Source organism: Pimephales promelas, chromosome 7 (genome assembly GCF_988280905.1).
Source record: "Pimephales promelas chromosome 7, fPimPro1.hap1.1, whole genome shotgun sequence".
NCBI classification, from domain to species: domain Eukaryota; kingdom Metazoa; phylum Chordata; class Actinopteri; order Cypriniformes; family Leuciscidae; genus Pimephales; species Pimephales promelas.
This window is the reverse complement of record NC_142775.1, coordinates 6,855,920-6,871,112: the sequence shown is the minus strand read 5'-3', so window position 1 is coordinate 6,871,112 and position 15,193 is coordinate 6,855,920. Positions and strand designations below refer to the sequence as shown.

At 39.9% G+C, this 15,193-nt stretch overlaps 1 protein-coding gene across 1 annotated transcript in view; it reads left to right on the top strand.

Moving 5' to 3' along the window:
- Positions 1-15,193, top strand: part of myo3b (myosin IIIB) — a 212,167-nt gene that overhangs the window by 84,231 nt on the left and 112,743 nt on the right. The gene's annotated exons all lie outside the window — the stretch shown is intronic.

Genomic DNA, 15,193 nt, shown 5'->3' with positions numbered 1-15,193 from the left:
TTTGAAAGCTTATAAACTCAGAATTCATCATGTGAAAACTGTTTTATAATTGAACGTTGCGTTACCATAGAAACGGTACTTGTTTTATCAGGCTCCTCCCCTTTTGGGCGTCATTATATTTCATAATTTATGATCAAAACCTTTTCTAATCTTGACAAAATTGATATTGTCAGAAAGGTCAGAGTCTCAAGGTTCCAAATTTTGTTACAGAATTGATATTTGGACAGAAATGTATTAATTTGTTAAGGCAGAATGTATACAACTAAATTCAATGGAATTCAATGGCACCCGGTGGCTATTTTTGGTACTACGCCTAAACAAAATCTCATGGGAACTTCAATTTTTGTGATATCAACTTCAAATTTGGAACATAACTTGATTAGATTTATGGCTTTGATTTTATAGAAATTTTAGAGTAAAAAAATATTTTGTAAAATATATATTTTATATAAAGTAAAAAATATATAGTACAGTATATTTGATTTACTGTAAATTTAAACTTCCATAACTTTTTCATACTTTCGTTTTTTGAAGTGTTTTCACTTCAGCAATATTCTGCTGAGTGTTTTTTTTAAAACAAGACCAAACTTGGGTATATATTCCAAAGCATTCTTAAATTACAACCATTTAAGTTTGAATAGTGCATTTTAACCCCCATTCTCAAAAGGGGGGGGTGACAGCTAAGGGGTTAAGGTTCTATATAGAACCTTTTCTTCTAATTATGTTCTTATCTTGTTCCCTTTGTTCATCTGTGTCTTATTTACTTATTTATTAGGAACTACGGAAGTCAATGAGACCAGAAACTGTCTGGTTACTTATATTCTTCTAAATATCAGAAAATCGACTGAATACATACGAAAACGGTAAAACCCAACTGTTTAACTCTGGGGGAGTGGTAAAATGACCCTATTTCCAAAAAAAAAGTGCAGTATCCCTTTAAGAAGACAATACTCAGCAATGCTGTCGACTTATGAATTTACACATGGTTTGTCTTAAACCATATTAAAAACACCACATAGACATATAAACAGCATTAAAAGCTCAATTTTCACCACAGGGGGACTTTAAGGTCGATAAAGTTTTCGCCTAAGCGAGAAACGAAAAAAAAAAAAAAAAAAAATCAGTTAGTATATCAGGCACTTTATGTTCATTTCTTACTTTGTTGTATTCATATGATCCTCGATCAGAGATCCTTCTCGGTGTTGTACTCTCACAAATATTTCAATCTTTCAAATAGGTCTGCCACTCTTTCAACATTAGCTTGACCTCAGGGCAGCGCTGTGTTAGGCCGACAAAATCCCTTACTGCTTTTCCAACTGTGATATTGGGTCTTAGTCACACTAAACCGGCCCAGCAGACCATCTCCTGATTAAAGTGACCCGCGTAGAAGAACCCAAAGCCCTTTAAAGTGGACAGAACGAACGTGACTCTCAAAACGCCTCTGGTCAAGATGTGGGCAGGGCATCTCGGACCGGAACGATCACATTTTGCCTTTTACCCTGCTGAGCTTCAATAATATTTCATATTTATTTAAAAGAGAAGAGAGCGTCTGAATAAGAGATGAAGCACGAGGAAAAGCCAGGAGATACGAAGGCGCTTTCCTCAGCAGAAGGAGAGACTGCTGTCTGACAACTTTGATTGTCCCCTGTGCCGACAGCTTCACACACACGCGCTGGGATGAAAGGTGTCATACTGAAGCAGGGATTGCTTTATAATCCAGGGCACATTGACTATTCTGGTCAATAGAAAGGCAACACAAGTGGCAGCTTGGGCCGCTGTTTTCTGTGAGAATCTTGCTGGGCTTAATTTTCAAAGTGAATGCACAGGGCTTTCTTTCTCTTTTTTTCCCCTGTCTCTCATTCGGCAGCTTGTGTCAGAAGCACATGTGAGGAGAGATGCTGGGTGTCATCCTTTTTCACAAGCCGGTGAGTTAACAGACAGATTGACCTGATGGGAAGAGTGTACACACACACACATACGCACGCACACACACTATTTCCTTTCATTCATGTCCTTACCTCTCTTTTGGTTTCTGTGTTCTCTCTGTAGAAACGTACTCGTGTATTGAAAGCTTTTTTTTTCTCTTCATAAAGTAATAAATAAATTCCCCAAAGTTAATTTTGAATGTATTTTGTAAATCGACGTAAAACATTATTTTGCTAAATATATCTGGGAGACTCATTTATGAAATCCTATTGTTCAGTGTTGTAGTACTCGAGACTCGGACTCATCTCGGACTCGGTCTAGAGACCATATTTTAATGGTCTTGGTCTTGTCATGGACTCGTGTCCATTTGGACTCGGACATTTCGAACATTTTTTTTTTTAGGACTCGGAATTATTCCCGAGTCCACTCGAGTTCAATTAAAAATATTTTTAATGATTATTAATGTATGTTAATAAAATATTTCTTTAAATTGATTGACACGCCCAGTGATTGGTGATTTTCTAGTGCGCAACTGCGCATGACAAATTGTAATAAAATCACTTTTAACACCACCTACTATATGGCCTTTTTACCCTAAACTGATCATATTTTTTAAACTCATAAAATTCATTTAAAAAAAAAGGATTTCTCTATATAAGTAAATAAAAGTAAATTAGGTAGTCAACCCTCACTGGTCTCGGTCTCGACTCGGACTCGACCGTCTCTGGTCTCGGACTCGTCTCGGACTCGGACTCGACTCTCTATGGTCTCGGTGTCGACTCGGACTCGACTCTCTCTGGTCTCGGTGTCGACTCGGACTCGAGTCTCTCTGGTCTCGGTGTCGACTCGGACTCGACTCTCTCTGGTCTCGGTGTCGACTCGGACTCGACTCTCTCTGGTCTCGGTGTCGACTCGGACTCGACTCTCTCTGGTCTCGGTGTCGACTCGGACTCGACCGTCTCTGGTCTCGGACTCGTCTCGGACTCGGACTCGACCGTCTCTGGTCTCGGACTCGTCTCGGACTCGGACTCGACCGTCTCTGGTCTCGGACTCGACTCGGACTCGACTCTCTATGGACTCGGTCTTGACTCGGACTCGACTCTCTCTGGTCTCGGTGTCGACTCGGACTCGACTCTCTCTGGTCTCGGTGTCGACTCGGACTCGACTCTCTCTGGTCTCGGTGTCGACTCGGACTCGACTCTCTCTGGTCTCGGTGTCGACTCGGACTCGACCGGCTCTGGTCTCGGACTCGTCTCGGACTCAACCGTCTCTGGTCTCGGACTCGACTCGGACTCGACTCTCTATGGACTCGGTCTTGACTCGGACTCGACTCTCTCTGGTCTCGGTGTCGACTCGGACTCGACTCTCTCTGGTCTCGGTGTCGACTCGGACTCGACTCTCTCTGGTCTCGGTGTCGACTCGGACTCGACTCTCTCTGGTCTCGGTGTCGACTCGGACTCGACCGGCTCTGGTCTCGGACTCGTCTCGGACTCAACCGTCTCTGGTCTCGGACTCGACTCGGACTCGACTCTCTATGGACTCGGTCTTGACTCGGACTCGACTCTCTCTGGTCTCGGTGTCGACTCGGACTTGAGTGAGGTGGTCTCGACTACAACACTGCTATTGTTTGAGTGAATATTTACCACGACAATGGTATCGTTAAATGTAATTTTATCTGAATATCTGTGTCTGCATTCATCACTATTGCATTTTAATGGTTATATAGAATAAAAACAGCCTCACATTATATTAGGGTTGTTGTTTAATTAAAAAGTAACTAATCAATCACATAGTTTTATGTAAAAAAATGTACATACACACCAAACTTTAAAACGTTTAACCAAAAATATCTTTTCACATTAAATCTTCAAAATAATGTAGAAAAAGCATAAATACGTTTGTAAAAAATATGGACAAAGCGTCTGTGACGTCACCCATAGACTTTCTGAGGAATGGGTTTGAGGCTGTTTATTGGGGGTATGGGTGGCGCCATCTTGGAAAATCTTGGGAAATCCAAAATACAAATGTTCAGAAAGGATACAGTGTTGTGTCAGATCATGGCCGAGACGTCAAATTCACTCGGCGCAGCCCGTTATCAGCTGTCAATCAAAGTTAACCGCCCTTATTTGTCATACATTTTGTCATACATATTTGTCATACATTTGTCATACAGAAAAAAATTCACCCCCCTCACAGTTGTCAGGCTCTCGGAACTTATCCAAAAATACAATAAAAGTCCATGCGACCAAGCTGTAAACATATGAATTTATGCTGTGAAAACCAGCGCAGTCTCATCCCAAGACGTCATATAACTGATGGTCTTGTGACAATACGTCAACATCCGCCTTTTTAGGGTACCCTCAAACGTCAGTTAGATGACGTTATCGGATCCTAACCCTACCCCAGACCTAAACCTACCCCGTCACCTAACCGACGTTAAAAGTAAAGCGTTAGTTGTATCGTCATGTAACCGACGTTTAAGGGTACCCTAAAAAGGCGGATGTTGACGTATGGTCAAAAGACGTCCCAAGACGTCAGTTATATGACTTCTTGGGATGAGACTGTGTTATGAAAACGGACATTTTAACATGGGGTCTATGGACATTTGCTCCCTTTTGGGAGCTCCCTCTAGCGGATTTTAGATGTATTGCAGTTTTTCGCACTTCCGGGTAGGCTTCATTGTTTAGATTAGAATGTTGCCGCTTGGTTTAATGGCATCTTTATGCTAAAAGTAAAATGGATGAATGCTACTATTACTGAGAAGGACAACTCTACAATTTTATTTATTTTTATTTAATTGTGTAATTATAATTTATTAAATTTAAACACAATTAAATATTATTAAACTGTGTAATTATAGAGCGCAGTCTCATCCCAAGACGTCATTTAACTGACGTCTCGGGACGTCTTGTGACCATACGTCAACATCCGCCTTTTTAGGGTACCCTTAAACGTCGGTTAGATGACGTTAACGGATCCTAACCCTACCCCAGACCTAAACCTACCCCTAAACCTAACCGACGCCCGGGATCGTCAGGTAACCGACGTTTAAGGGTACCCTAAAAAGGCGGATGTTGACGTATGGTCAAAAGACGTCCCAAGACGTCAGTTATATGACTTCTTGGGATGAGACTGTGTTATACTTTACAGAAAAATCGAAAGCAAGGTCTAAAAACATGATTCACAAATCCATTGTAATATATGTCACATTTAGCTTTGTATTCCTTCGGATGAGACAATAAACTGAGGTCCTGATTCTCTGTGGTCATTAAAATCACAGGATGTCTTTCGAATAAACGAGTAGGGGTTTAAGCAGGCTTAAATCCTCTCCCAACGCCAATCACTGAAATCACAGAAAGGTGTTTATCATTTGAACTTGACCCGCTTAAGGCCAATTTATACTTCTGCGTAGGGTGCGCGCAGTAGGTACGGCGTAGCATACGCACAGACGCGTCCCATGCCGCGTACCCTTCGCCGTCGCCTGACGCGCACCTCTTCAAAAATGTAACTACACGTCGCGACAACGTGGACCGCAAGATCGGTGATTGGTTGGCTTGGTAGCATCGCATTTCCTCCTACGCATTTCCGCACGTAACTTCTCACGCATTTCCACCACTGTCTATAATTTCCACACGTACCATCTCCTCCGACGTCTTCTCTCATTTCTGCCTTTCAGTTTTAGTAATTTCACTAAAGTGAACTGTTTTTCCACCTCAATAAGCTCCAACTCCAACATGATCCACTCTCTTTCAGTCAATATTGCTTGTAGTAACCTAGCCGTGAGGAATCTAAACACAGTGGAACATTAAAACCCTCCGCCGCCAACTAGCGTTTCGGAGCAGTACTGCAGAGCAACCAAGACCTGAACGCAGAAGTATAAATGCTCACAACGGCGTCGCCTACGTGCGTTGCCAACGCCGTACACTACGGCGTACCCTCGACGCAGAAGTATAAATTGGCCTTTACTTCCCGCTCGACCACAATGCTATAAAAGCGGACTGAGCTTACATGTTCGGTGATGATGACCTTTAATCTCTTCGATAGCCTCTTTAGTCCCATTTTTGGGCATTTTGTTAGCAACTGCCTTTTTCAAGACACGTAACAGCTTAACAAAATCATGAGTGGGTAATACTGATGTATATATGTTACAGAATAAAATTGAGGTTGTGATCACCACAGACCTTATTTCAGCCATTTAACCAAAATCCCATTTAAAAAACCCATTGACTTCGGGGCGATGGAAACGGAAGTGCTAAAATGCAACTCGCTTCTGCGTTTTGGCCTACAAAGTGTCGTCACACTATTAGTGAGATGCTTGCGTTCACTTTTCTATTTTCTGTCCAGGTTTCTATTTCCATGTTCTTATTTCATGTTTTGTGGTGAGATTAGTAAGGTGTGCTGTTTGCATTTTTGCACAAAACATGAAAGGCTAGTCATGTTTTTCATTTCTAATGTGTGATTTGTTACAAGACACACAAATAGGAGTGATTCGACAAGAATTTACTCGGTTATCTATTCAAATTATAAGTATATGAATTGAAAGCTTGCTGTGACGGGGTTAAAATTATGTTGTGCTTCGGGGTTGAGTTGGGGGAAATAGTTTAGAAAACGACCGTTGAAAAGGGGGAGTTGGGAATTTACAATCAAATATTAGGTGGACGTGTCATGAACTGGTATGTGGGTGTCAAAAAAGTTAATTTGCATACACAGACACTGCTCCTTTCCACTGTGTGTGTGTGTGAGACACAGACACTATGTGTGTGTCAGTGTGCGTAGGTGCGTTTTAAGCTGACTTCAGGGTAGATCCCCTTCATCAGACCATGATGTGTGTGTGAAAAGCGTGAAAATGCACTTATGCATTGCATGCTTGTTCCACTTGCACTAATTCATTTTGACAAATGTCCTTTAATAATCTGCACTGAGAGATGAGAGAGAGGGAGGAGGAGAGCGTCTCAGACAGACAGACAGTACTAGGAAGAGAAAGAGAGAGTGGTTCGGAAAAATGACAGGCTGAGCGAAACAGACGTTCTTTCATTTGTGTTTAGCATGATGTCATGTGACCTGACAGACACTTTATCGCGGCAATTAGACCAGTGATACCTGAGACTCGCTCAATAATCCCAGTTATAGTGTCTCTTTTACCCCTCTTCCACCATCAAAAATAAATGATGCTGATGACTGTCTATTGTCACTTGACGGAATATAAGCATAGTTTTACCATTTAGATCATGTGTGATCAGGACCTATTAAGAATTCGGACTATTTTTTCGGGATGAGAAATTATATCACTTCAAAAATGTTATTGATCTTATTCATTCTAATTCATTCACATGTATGGTTTTTTTAAATAAAAAAGTTGTTCAGCAAGCTTGCATTCAGTATTGCGTCCATTCAGTTAAAATCTGATGGACAGAACCAAGTCCCCACACTCATTTTTTTTTCTTTTTTGATAATCTGTTTTACTTGGATGTTAGTCACAAGTCGCAAGAAAAGATCTGTCACTACTTCCGTTACGCTGTGACTTTAAAGGTTATTTTTGATCGTTGAGTTTGCCTGTATTTTGGTGCTACTTGTTGGGGTAGTTCACTTTGGAATTGATTTTTGGTGTGTTTTAGCTTACCTCAAGGGCATCCAAGATGTTGGTGTCTTTTCTTCCACAGTATTTTCAATTTTGATATTTTTAGGTCAAACCGTTCTTGTCCTTCAGTCATATAATGGAGGTCTATGGTCACCACCTCAAAGAGCATGCACAGAGAAGTCCAAATTAAACATGATTTAATGACTCGTAAATGTAAGTGCACATTGATGGCCTAAGACACGAAACGAGCGGTTATCAATGTGTATCAATGCAACGAGCACAGACAGAAGCGCCCTCGCCCTCAGATCACTTGGACGTGGCTGTGGTAACAAGGGGTAAAAACGATATAAATACTGTTCGTTTTCTCACACAAATCGCTTGTTTCGTGTCTTAGGCCATCAATGTGTACTTACATTTATGAGTCAATAAATCATGTTTAATCTGGACTTCTCTGTGCATGCTATTTGAGGTGGTGACCATAGACCTCAATTATATGACTGACAGACAACAACGGTTTGACCTAAAAATATCAAAATTGAAACTACTGCAGAAACAAAGACACCTACATCTTGGATGCCCTTGAGGTAAGCTAAAACATGTCAAAAATAAATTTCAAAGTGAAGTATTGCTTTAAATTATTTTATCATTGACTCATATGCTGTTCCAGATATACGCCTTTCTTTTTTCAGATGAACGCATATATACGTTTACGTTGAGCGAGAACTGCGTTTGATACTTGGCTAGGTTTTAAAAAGTTTAAAGTATTAGTATTTCTCTACACACAGCATTTTGCTTCATTGATCGATCAATTGGTGTGTATGGATTACCGTTGCGTTCATTTTGTGTGGTTTTTATAGCGTCCACTTTTGGGTTACTGTGCACTGGGATTATATGGACTCACAAAGATGGATTATTTTTCTGAAAATCATTTTTTTGTGTTCATCTGAAGAAAGAAATCAATACTGGTGAGATAATTCAGCGCAGTCTCATCCCAAGACGTCATATAACTGACGTATAATCATATAACCATACGTCAACATCTGCCTTTTTAGGGTACCCTTAAACGTCGGTTAGATGACGTTATCGGATTCTAACCCTACCCCAGACCTAAACCTAACCGACGTTAAAGGTAAAGCGTCAGTTGTATGACGGCCCGGGATCGTCATGTAACCGACGTTTAAGGGCGGATGTTGACGTATGGTCAAAAGACGTCCCAAGACGTCAGTTATATGACTACTTGGGATGAGACTGTGTTGGATAATTCTTATTTTTTGGGTGGAGTGTCTCTTTCACCATAAAAAGACAGTAAGCTGTTGCTTGTGTGAACAACTGGTGTACATTTAGCAGAAAGAGCGATCCGACTATTTAGCAGGTTTAATGTGTTTCATTTAGTTCTCATTCAACAGTGTCAGTACAGTCAGATCAATGATATTGCTGAATATTTAGCTGGAGTTTGTTTATTAAGCGTGCAGGGCAACCCCCCCTAGTAGATATTTACAATAATCCAGCCTTGAAGTCATAAACACTTGAACTAGCTTTTCTGCATTTGTCATTGAGAGCGTGTCATAATTTACATATATTTTAAAGAAACATGTGGCTTTACAGATGTTAGAAATGTGACATTCAAATGAAAGATTGGTCTGAAAGATTGAGCACACCCAGGCTTCTAATCCTAAAACGGCGACAAAGACTATTAGGGGCAGTTCTCACATTTCAACGCGTTTTGCCATTTCAATGCACTATTTTCTTTGTAAACCTGTGCTATACGGACATGTACGACCATTGCGTTTGCGTCTCGCCTCTTTTGCAGCATCTCACACATCTCAACCTTTAAAAATACACTGTAAAAAAAAATGTGTTCAATTTACAGTAAAATACCAGCAGCTGTGGTTGCCAGAAATTTACCGTATAAAATACTGTAGCAAGAATTTACAGGCTTAACTTAAAATTTATGGAAATAAACCGTATTTAATTTTCTGATACGACCATTTGAAGTGTTATTATCTGTTTTATACCATTGTAATATACTGACATCCATCAATCACAGCAGTAATAAGAGTTTCATATGAAACTCATCACATTTAGCTCTTTCACAAGAAACTTGATATTAATATATAGAAGCGGCACAGTCTCATTCACTCAAAAATTAAACACCATCATGGTAACACACATGAAATTTTAAAAAGGCAATAAACATTAATTTAACAACATTAAATTTCACATAAAACCCTAATGTACCTAACTGATTAGAAAAAGACTAAGAAACAAGTTATTTCAACAAAAATACATCAAGTGTGGAGTGTCACGCAGGGAATTGTGGGAATGTCAATTTACGTTTTTTTTCACTGTAAAATATACGATGAGTTGTTCATTTTCACTTTAAAAACTGTAAATTTAACAGTATTTTACAGTAAAATTACATGAAATTTACCATAAGATCTATCACAGTTATTTACCGTATATAGTAAGGAAAGGTTCCGTTAACCAATTAACAGTTTTTCACCGTAGCATTTTTACAGTCTTTTACTGTTAAAATCACAATCATTTTTTACAGTGTACATCTCTAGACCAAAACACCAAACAGCAAAACTGTGTTCTGTCTGCATCTAATTGCGTTTTTGGTCCAATGATTAGAATATCTGAAGAGTTCAGATGCAAAAGCCTCTAAATGCCATTTGAAATTTTCTTCTAAAATGACCATTTTTATCAAGCTTGTATATTTAAGTTCAGTAATTTCACTTAAATGACAATTAATAGGTAATCTTCATTGTCATTTAAGTGAAATTACTGAACTTAAATATACAAGCTTGATAAAAATGGTCATTTTAGAAGAAAATTTCAAATGGCACTTAGAGGCTTTTGCATCTGAACTCTTCATCTGTTTTTTTTTTTCAGAATGAAGTTATAGGATTACTAGTCATCCAATTCTTTATATCAACTAGGCTATGCATTCAGAATAAGTTGATTCAGCATCTTAATGCTATCACAAGTCGCTTTTGATATAATTGTCAATTATTTTAAGCAAATATCTAATGAATAAAACTGTATACCAATCAGTATTCATAAAATAAACTTATTTCAAATGAACAGGGAAAATAATGTTGGTGGAGATGTGCAGCATGAAACAATCGACTCTTGATTTGAGCCGGTTTTTCCTTTTGGAAATACCCGGGACGAGACCGAGCGCCGGATCCAGCGCCAGAACCCCGTCAGTGGAGAAGCGTTACGCCCGTTCCCAGTGCTGTGTCAGTGTTTTGACTACAGCAGAGACAACATTAACCAGCAGCCTACACTTGTAATCCCATTGGAGGGAGCGTGGGATTCCTGAGCTATGGTTAGATCTGAAACAACTCAATTAATCCTTGACAAATAGAGCAATTAAACATGATCTGCTCTGAACGCAGGGAACCATGCGTGCTTATTCACACGAGACGGTCATTACGAAACAAGTGTGGCGACGGGAAGAAAAACGATAATTGTTTTCTTGACTTATCGTTTGTTTGTTTCAGCCTGTGACCCTTTCTAATCTGTCATCTGCTGTATTACTGGGGCGCTTACTACAAGAACAACAGATGTTTCATTTCCCTAGATTCCTTCAGACTTCACACACACACACTAAAGCGCTGCAGCTAGAGTTGCGATCCGCTCGCTGTTTCTGCGGTGGGTATTTTTCTAAAGGTGTGTGGCACATCTGCGCTGCCATTGTTTATTCATGCGCCGGAGCCTTTGAAACGTGCTAAAATGCTTCCCACTCATTATAAAACTCCTGCCACCCATGGATTAGCACTTTGATGTCACCAATCCGGCTTCAAAGGCTCCTTCAGTACCATTAATCAGAGTCTCTGAAGACCCAGCCAGGGAAAACATTTGGACATCTTGTGCAGAAACTTTTGAAAAGCTCAGACGGTGCTGCATATGCAACAGTGGGGTTTCATATCCCAAAGACGTGTGTGTGTGTGCGTGTGTTTAAGAGGAAGCAGGAAGAGAGTGTATTAACCATAGCGAGAAAGAGGGATGATAGACAGTGATGCCTCACTCTGATCCTGAATACTTTCAGCACTTGGATATTAGACTGTGCGTAGGTCACAAGGTCAACACAGCTCCTTTGAGGCTGTCTGTTAAAAGTGCACTTAAAGGGAGTATGTTTTACGTTTATTTCTGTCATGACAACTCTCTGAGAGATTGGCATGGAAAATGTTATTTGTATCTGTTGATTATTGCTGCTGCAGAGCACGTAAGGACAGCTACTGTCAATTCTGCTGCTTCACTTATAACATACACTCACCTAAAGGATTATTAGGAGCACCTGTTCAATTTCTCATGAATGCAATTATCTAATCAACCAATCACATGGCAGTTGCTTCAATGCATTTAGGGGTGTGGTCCTGGTCAAGACAATCTCCTGAACTCCAAACTGAATGTCAGAATGGGAAAGAAAGGGGATTTAAGCAATTTTTAGCGTGGCATGGTTGCCGGTCTGAGTATTTTACAATCTGCTCAGTTACTGGGATTTTTATGCACAACCATTTCTAGGGTTTACAAAGAATGGTGTGAAAAGGGAAAAGCATCCAGTGTGCGGCAGTCCTGTGAGCGAAAATGCCTTGTTGATGCTAGAGGTCAGAGGAGAATGGGCCGACTGATTCAAGCTCATAGAAGAGCAACTTTGACTGAAATAACCACTCGTTACAACCGAGGTATGCAGCAAAGCATTTGTGAAGCCACAACACGCACAACCTTGAGGCTGATGGGCTACAACAGCAGAAGAACCCACCGGGTACCACTCATCTCCACCACAAATAGGAAAAAGAGGCTACAATTTGCAAGAGCTCACCAATATTGGACAGTTGAAGACTGGAAAAATGTTGCCTGGTCTGATGAGTATCAATTTCTGTTGAGACATTCAGATGGTAGAGTCAGAATTTGGCGTAAACAGAACGAGAACATGGATCCATCATGCCTTGTTACCACTGTGCAGGCTGGTGGTGGTGGTGTAATGGTGTGGGGGATGTTTTCTTGGCACACTTTAGGCCCCTTAGTGCCAATTGGGCATCATTTAAATGCTACGGCCTACCTGAGCATTGTTTCTGACCATGTCCATCCCTTTATGACCACCATGTCCCCATCCTCTGATGGCTACTTCCAGCAGGATAATGCACCATGTCACAAAGCCCGAATCATTTCAAAGTGGTTTCTTGAACATGACAATGAGTTCACTGTACTAAAATGGCCCCACAGTCACCAGATCTCAACCCAGTAGAGCATCTTTGGGATGTGGTGGAACGGGAGCTTCGTGCCCTGGATGTGCATCCCACAAATCTCCATCAACTGCAAGATGCTATCCTATCAATATGGGCCAACATTGCTAAAGAATGCTTTCAGCACCTTGTTGAATCAATGCCACCTAAAATTAAAGCAGTTCTGAAGGCGAAAGGAGGTCAAAAACAGTATTACTATGGTGTTCCTAATAATCCTTTAGGTGAGTGTACATTAAATAACCTTCATAGCAGATCTATACAGGTGGAGCTGGGGAAGGTGGGTTTCTGAAAGCGCCCTACAGGCTGCTAACAGCAAACAATGCCAAGTATTTGAATGCTGAGCAGAAAGCTCATTGGCTGCTGATCAATGTGATCACTAAGGGGTTGAGGAGTTATCAGGCTGCGCCATCTAGACTTTGTAACTTTGTATTTATTTCTTTTTTCACACTGACGCAGTTAAATTACTGGGTAAATGAAGGTTATTGTAGGTCTACAATGTGGTGGCACTTTGCCGGTCGAGAAAGGCAAAGACTCTTGTGTTGTTTTTTGAAGGCTGCAGCTTTATTAGAATGACCCATTATAATAATGGAAGTGTATGACTGTGTCATTTGTCATTTTATTAATATTATGTTATATTGTCAAGATGTTTTTATTACAAGAAGCTCAAATCCACATCGATATGATCAGTTTCTTTCTTATCTACTATTTTCTTGTTGCTGTTATTTTAGTAACACGACGTTAAACACGACGGCTTTCTTCTTCTATGAGGGGGTTTGGCGTCAGGGCATCTTTGTTTCCAGGCAAACCGTTAAAGAATGTCTGTTTAGTTTCATCATGTTTTGGTTTAGTTTTCCCTGCTCCCATTTTGCCTGTGATCATTGGTCATTAGTTTCTGATTAATCTCGCACCTGTTTCTGATCTGGTTAATTAACTCTCCCTGTACTTGTTTCCTTAGTTATTTTTCTGGTATTGTCTATGGTTTTAATGTGGTTGTATTAATGTGGTTGTGAGCACATTGTCGGGACCACAGCCATACAAGTTAAGGCCCCGATTTAGTTCAAGCGAAATCAAAGAACAAACTGGTGTGATGTCGTTTCAAACAAAATAAAGTTTGTTTTGTATTAGTTTCAGGAACTCGAAACAACTTGTCAAAGCGAACTTTCCGGAAAAGTTTGCTCTGGCTGCTAAACCGCTTCGAACTAGCATTGGTCAGTGGCGATTAATAGGTGTTCTCTGAAGCTCCGCCTTCTTTGATGACGAAAACAAAAAGCATGAACACACTAAGTGAGCTGCTTTATTGTAGAAAATGTTGTTGTAATTCCGAAAGATTATTCCATTGTAGTTCCATTTTTTGTTTTTGTTCTAAGGGATAGTTTTAGGGGTAGTAATTCCATTTTTTGTTTTGTTTTAAGGGATAGTTCACCCAAAAATGAAAATGATGTCAGTATTTACTCACCCTAATATTGTTCCAACTCCGTAAGACCTTTGTTCATCTTCGGAACACAAATTAAGATATTTTTGATCAAATCTGAGAGCTGGATCAGTCCTACATACTAGTCCATAGGCTTCTTGAGGGATTGAAACTTGCCGACCTCGAAAAGTTATTAAAGACATCGTTAAAATAGTCCAAGTGACTACAGCTCAACCTTAAGTTTATCAAGCGACGAGAACACTTTATGCACAAAAAAACAACAAAAGTAACGACTTTATTTCAACTATTCATTTCCTTCTCTCTGGGCCTCGAGTTTAATAGCGTATGATCTGTTGTTGTACGTCAACACGCATCACACACATGACCAGCGACGGTCAATAGTGAGCCTACGTTTGACGTAGCTCTACGCAATTACACTAGTTTAATTGACTAGAGGTCCGAGTTATTTTATTTTGTTATTGAGCGAAAGGCATTAGAAAGATGCCTTACTGGCATTACCAGTAAAAGGCATTACTGTTATTGAAAAATGTTGGTATTATTCACCAGTCATCAGGAGAAAAAAAATATGATTATGAAAGCAATAAATGCAGACACTTTGGTTGAGGGTAGAGCAATCTTGATCTAGATCGCAGTCTTTGTAGTCCGGTGTTCTGTCGCTTTTTGCTGCCTTGTCGAAAAATGCTACCGTAGCGCGAATTGATCACAGAATGCCGATTAAAGTCGTATGAAATACAATTATAATACAATTCCAAGTTATGAGTAGCTACTGTATACTGTAGACGACTATTTTTACTTTTAAAACGGTGTGAAAAGTAAAAATGATCATAAAATATTCATCTTTGACTTGTCAAAGTACACCTTTCCTCATAGTAACTGAAAATTTCAGTTATTCTTTTTCAGCTGGCTGGCCGTACAAATATTCATATGGTAGTAAGCATTTTTTAAAGGGAAATTATATATTATAACAGGAAAATGTACCTTTTGTAAAATGCGCATAACCGC